The sequence below is a fragment of the Charadrius vociferus genome, unplaced genomic scaffold, assembly GCF_000708025.1.
Source record: "Charadrius vociferus isolate BGI_N301 unplaced genomic scaffold, ASM70802v2 scaffold743, whole genome shotgun sequence".
NCBI lineage: Eukaryota > Metazoa > Chordata > Aves > Charadriiformes > Charadriidae > Charadrius > Charadrius vociferus.
This window is the reverse complement of record NW_009647747.1, coordinates 974,281-980,974: the sequence shown is the minus strand read 5'-3', so window position 1 is coordinate 980,974 and position 6,694 is coordinate 974,281.

The window sequence follows — 6,694 nt, the reverse complement described above, 5'->3', positions numbered from 1 at the left end:
TTACAGCTGAAGATGGCGGAATAATTACTTCTGCCTCTTAGGGGAAAATGTAATTGGAGTGATCGTGCATCTACTAGAAAGCATAGGAAAGCTTTTAAAAACATGCAAATTGGTGAACATGGAAATTCTACCTGGGTGGAGAAATTTAAAAAAAAAAGGTTTTTTTTTAAACCGTTACTCTGTTGCAACACTATTCCTGCTTTTTGACAAGGAAGATAAATATCATTTGACTAATTCGTTATTGAAGCTCCAAATAGACTACTGCCTTTAAAATGTTTGATGGAGTTTTTATTGAACAGGACATTGGTGTTAGCGTGTTTTACAACTATGGCTTGACTATTTCCCTGTTGGTTTGGCAAGATGCATTTCCTTGTTTCACAACAATATGAAGCCTGGAAGTTTTATATTTCGATTACGTTGTTAAGGGCTCAGCAGATGATCACGATTCAATAAAGGCTGAGTTGGTGCAGCTATGGAAGCTTCAGTATTTGCCTTCTGCCTGCGAAGGCAGTGATTAGGCAGCTGCTCTTTAGATTTCCTCTGAGGATCCTCTCGACGGCTGCCCAAGAAAGACTTCATCAGGGGCGTACTGAGGCAGGAAGCCTGTTTGCCTTTACCTGGGTTTTGCTTTGGTTTGGGTTTTTTTTAATATGTAGTGATGGCTCTCGTAATCTTTCTGGAGTGAAGAAATATGGGACAAAACGGACATGTCTGAGGATCAGGCTTTTCATTTATTTACTTTTTTAAATGCATAGTTAAATATCAGTGAAACATCTTGACGTAGCTTTTTTCTGCTATTTTATCTCCAGAGACATAAAGTAGTTCCGAAAGGTCTCTCTGGGCTGCTTTTTGTACTGTCTGAGTTTGGTTTATGACTCTTGCTTAAAATATTGATGTTGTTATGTTCTCAAAGAACGGCCTGTGGCAGGGTTTGAGAAACTTGTACTAGGCGCTGCGGAACCCGTGGGATTGCTGTGCAGAACAACACGCTGAGGAGAGGATGGCAGGTTGCAGGCTGTGCACATATTGTGAAGGGACTGCGGACTGACAGGTATGAAATTGTTAGGCTTGTTCTGCTTCACATCGTAGGGTTTTGTACCCACGATAAATAACAATAACAAATGTAGTAGCATTTTAATTCTTTTACTATACATACGACTTGTTCTAGGTGGATCTGTAACTGTTTGAGGGCCACTTTGAGTGACGGTCGGATTTGCAGCATTAAAGTTATGCTCCCTGTGACTCCCTGGGTTCTGGCAACAGTGTCACGTGCGGTGACTTTCCAGAGGAGAAGTCAGAGTAAGATTTGTTGTTGTTGTTCTTGTTTACTGCCTTCAAACAAATGCAGTAAATGCTTTTTTTACAAGGTTTAAGTTATTCCCAATTAGCTGGTACTTGCCCCGAGGCATAAGCAGACTCCAAACCTGAGTGACCGAAGCTCTGTGGAATTTGCACCTGAGTTTTCTGCCCTTTTAGTAAATAAACTTAGGCAGACATAATTGAACTTGTGTTTAATACTATTTTCCTCTCCTTTGCTTCCCCATGCATCAACCCTGCTGTTGGATCAGCTGAATTTTCTAAGATAAGGAGACTTTTAGCCTGGTTTATGCCTGCTGTGCCAGAACCGGGAGCTAACCATTGCTTCCCGCCGGCCCGGGAAGCGTGGCTGCCCTGGTGGGTGCCCGCCAAGCTCAGAGCCGGCCCCGGCCTCGCCGAGGGAGATGGACTTTGCTGCCACTCTGGCCGTCTCGCTGGGCGCGAGGTTAAAGCAGCTGGAGCTGGAGCTGTCGGAACTCTGCGTGCCCGCTCTCGGAGGCTGGCTGATACTCGCGGACGGCTGCAGAGTTAGTGGCTACTGAGCTGCTGCGGAAAACTCTTGATTTCGTCTAATGCTTTCTCTAGACTCAAGTTTTATTTAAGGTAAGGGTTTCTGCTTTTGTGACTTTCCTAAAATGGAGCGAAAGCCCCTCTCTTCAGGAGCTAGAAAATGAGGACCATACAACCAAGAACCAACCGTTTTAAATGTTCTTTTGAGTATTTCATCAAGCACCAATAACAACTGTGCTGTTCCATCTCAGACCCTCCAAGAACTGTTTCCACAGGCACCAAAAGCTCTCTTTGTAAATTTTGGCAGCATTAGAAGTTAATTCAGAATTTAGGAAAGTACTGTGTGTAGCGCTTCTGGTGGGATGGAGTTCGCTGGCCTTGAAAATGCATAGCTCGATCCCCAGGCAGCTGGATCCTTTGGGGCTTAAACGTGTAGCTTGCATTACATGTAGTCAAGTAGATCTCGTTTTATGAAATGCTCGTCCTGCCTTTGAGAGGGACTGTGCAGCTTTTTTTCTGTTGGAATTTTGTTTTGCTAATTATTTTTCTTTCCCATTGCATATGTTCAAACATTGCTAATATTGGTTGAATCTAAGCTTGATGTGAGAGATGATGCCTTCAGAGATATTTCTAAAGCCTATTTATTTGTAGCTTTATTTATTAGTCCATTCAATCCATTCAATGCAAGATCTGTAAAAGCAGTGTTCATTTTGGATTATATTATTGTGAAATGGGAAAACCAGTTGTGATCTTGTTTGAAACAGTTTTACCCCCAGCTCCAGCAAACCAAACGCTTTTTTTGCCCTACTTGAAAGACCGTTGTGTAAGCCATTGTTATTTCAGCTCAAGTCTGAACATAATCAGTGCATACAAACATAGGAAATTGTCTTTCTCTCCTCTGAGAGGAGATCCTTTTAAGAATAGACCATTGCTTTTATTTTGGTTCATCATTGCTCATAAATAGTTTGTTTCTCCAGCATGGCATAGCCTTTGTAGCTTTTTTTTTTTTTTCTTAATTTGTGGTGCCTTTTACCTGCTCAGAACAGTGACCGCTGCAAAAATCAGTAGCAGCCACCTGTCTTCCTGACATATTTAATTCACCTTTGGTTTCTGTCCATCCCACATCCAAGTGCCGGTGGATGTGCGCTCTCCTCTCTTTCCGTCTCCTGCTGGCTCAGAATTAGTTGGCATCTCTGCTGCTCCATGCTGTCGGTTCCTCCCTTCTCCTCTTTCACCTTGTGATCGCTCCCCACCTTCCTCTGAACTTCTGACATCGCTTTGACGTCCCAGCTAGCCTTTTCATGCAGACTAGGTGTCAAGAAACTTAACTCTAAACCAGTTTGTCGCCCTGTCACCGGAGGACTCCTTCACCCTCGGTCTCACAACACCTCTCTGCTCTCTTCTGACTGCGGGTGCCTTTCTGCAGTCTCCTAGCCAGCCCCGGGCTCCTCCGCTGCCACGCGCTTGTCAACAGCCCCCCCGTGCTCCCCGTCGGTCAGACCGCCGTCCCGTCGGCCGCTCTTGGTCCCCGAGGGCAGGCAGTGAAGCTTCCCAGGAGACTGCTGGCTGCCGGGGATGTTAGCGAAGAGGCCTTTGGGTGCAGAGGTGATGCCCTCTGCATTTTGTGGTATCAGGGTTAGTAAATGCTGCCTGAAATCACTGGGGTGTGTGCGATTGCCTTCTGCAGAAACGATAACGGTGCTGCCGGCAGCACAGAGCAGCTCGGCGGCAGAGCTGTGCTGCCTGCCGAGTGCCAGGTAGTGAGATCTCCTCTAGTAGCGCGGTTTTCCAGTTGGCAGTTTAGCTCTTCGAGGAGGCAAAGTGAATACAATTCATTTGAACTTCCCCCCAACAAACCGTTGCGCTGGCGTTCCCAACTAGCATCACAAGCTGCTTCTGTTTGTATTTTAGGTATTTCCATTTCGCTATGCATTTATAATAGAAAACAATCACCGTGGTTTTTTGACATCTCATCTCATCTAACCTTTTGCATGATTAATTAGTTCAGTAATCAGTTAATGCGTAAAGATTAATAGACTAAAGGCTGAGTCTGTGTGTGTCAGGGGTATGAGCTTATCTTGTTTGTCTTAGTCTGAGAGCAATTCAAACATCATCTGGTATTTTTTGTTTTAAGGACTGTCCACGTAAGGATCTTCAACTCTTCCCCTCCAGTGGTCCCCACATAAGTTATTAGCAGGGCAGAATCCTTGACTACTGCAGGGCTTCTTGCAGTCATGTATATTTTATATATATTTCACAGGAACTGTCATTACATCCTGCTCTAAAAGGACTTTGTCTAACATTCAAACAGTTTGGGATTGAAAACATAAGGAATTTCTTTGCCTGAACAGACATTCAGTGCAAAGAAAATCTAAGTGTCTGTAAACCTCAAAGTAGACATGTGGGTGAAGAGCCTGACCCTGGCTTGCTTGAAAAGCAAAGGCTTTGATGGCTAAGGGCAGGATTGTCCATATTCCTGTTTGGATAGAAGAAAAAAAGGAAAAAGTCAGTGTTTGCGTTGGCTGTAAGTATTGCTCAGCAAGTCAGAGTTTGCAGGATTGCTACGAGGCAAGGCTGATACTCGATTCAGCAGTGTCTGCCTGACTTGCTGGGGGATGGAACCTCGATGTACCCTGGGGGCTCCTGAGCCCCAGCGTGGGTCGGGCAACCACCCGCCTGCAGCCGCCACAGCGTGCCTGTGCCGCGGCGAGGCACCGCGCTCGGCAAGGGCTGCGTGGCCAGCTGCTCGCTGACCACCGCGCGCGAGAAACCGCCTGGATTGCATCACGGGCCTGTTCCCGAAATGATGTCTCTGCCAGTGGTCCTGGCCGCGTGCTCTGAGGTGGTAATGAGTGGGTTGCTCTGGAGATAAATTTTTGGTTCGGGTTTCTGGTTAATACTTCTCTTCATTTCTATATCAGGTGAAATATGAGATTTTATGGGGATGGGATGGTAGTTGAGAAAGAGCAAAAGGAGTAAAAAGAGGAGAAATCGACCAAAATATCACAGTGAGGCGTTCAGGTGCCTGAGTTTGAGCTTGAATCTCCTGTGTCTTGAGGTGAATTCCCTAACTCCAAGGCTGTTTAGGAAAACCAGTGATCTTTTCATGAAAGTTTCAGGTTCCACGACTCTGTTAGTGACTAGCTGTCATATTCCTGGTTAATCGCGTCAGTGAGCAGCCTCTAACAGCTTGAGTGGGTCTTGGGAGAAGTTGTATCAATTCATATTACATCAAACTGTGCATTCATGTGATACCTGGTGGGTTTGGTTAATTTTGCAAACTGGCCGTCTTGAAACTTTAGCTTGTGTGCTGGGCAAGCACTGCAGTGCTGCGAGTCATGAGCGTTGCATGCTTTGGGCTCCCAGCCAACAGCCGTGTCATTTGAGTAGCGTATTAAGTGCTCATGTAATATTTATATCTCTCTTATAAGAGGTATTAAGGAGGAGAGACAATTCAGCTTTGCCAAAATAGAAACTAAGGTGGATGTTGATAGGGTTTGGTGTCAGCCCCAATGATTGCTGGGTTTGTTAGCAACAGCATATGGGGTATAGGGTGGCACTGGCCCTCCTTCACAACCCCAGGCTTTTCTTGCAAGACGGGTCAACAGGCGGGTACGTGGTAGCTAGCTGCTGCGCACGTTATGTTGCTTGGCTTCAGTGGTCTTTTAACTTGGTTTTATTTTCAAGTTGTCAGGGAGGAGCAAGAGCAGGGCTGCTCCCCATGGGAAGGCAAGCGGATAGGGGTCCCACGGCATGCAAGGCAACCAGGACAGACCCCGAGACGGTGGCCAGGTCCAACCAGAGTCCAGGTCATAAGGCAATGCCACAGTGATAAGACAGGTCCAAGATCAAGCTGGGAAGTTGATATGTAGTTCAGGGTTAGGATCAGGCCCAGCGATGGCTGGATAGGTCCACAGTGTCGAGGCGGAGCTGAAGGGGACATGGACATGGCCACAGCTCAGCTGGAAATCAGCCCTCTTCTCATGCAGCTCAGACAGGGCCCACAGGCTGAGCCAAAATGTGGCTCCTGGTCCCATGGGTGCCGGGGGGAGGGGGGTAAGGCATGGCTGGTCAGGGCTGGAGAGGCTTATTGGTGCCCTCAGAGCCCCGGCAGAAGTGGCTGATGGAGCCCTCTCCTCTTCTCACAGTTTTTAATTTTCTTACAGTTGTTATGGTGCCTAACACAGACAGGACAGAACCCGTTTGGAAGCGTTGATCTGCAGAAACAAGCGCAAGTAACTTAAGCATCAGTACAACAAATTTGGGTATTGCATGGTTAGAAATGAACAGGACACACGGGTCAGAACAGCCTGAACCCTTGTGCCAGATCAGTTATTAAAATGCCAGGACACCCAGCAAGGTGACTAAGTGGCCAAACGTAGATGAAGGCCACCTAGGAATTGTGCAGGTGGTTATGTGTAGGTGTTGGTTGGATGGGAGTTACACACAAGTAGGTGGTTTCTGGATTTTGTTTAATTGGACACCGTCTGTTGCAGCAGATAGCTTAAGCTGTAGAAACTGTCTCGGTGATGTAAAAAAGCCGGAGGAGGCTGGGATCCCCTATTGTGGGTCTTGCTCCTGTCTGAGATCAGTCAACTGCAGCAGCCCAAGTCACAACAACGTCAGGAGTTTTTTAAGAGCTATAATTTAAGTAAACGTTATGGAAAGTGGAGATCTCAGTTTGGGAGATAATGTGCTAGTGCTCAAGGGTTAGGGAGCACGTGCGCTTCCTGAAGAGCTTCAGGCAGAGCTATGCACACACACATCACAGCTTCAACTGACTGGCCTTGTCTGTTGAACTACAAATTAGTTATAAACTTGCTTGGGAATTTGGACACCAAGATGTGGGATCTTGCAATGACAAACA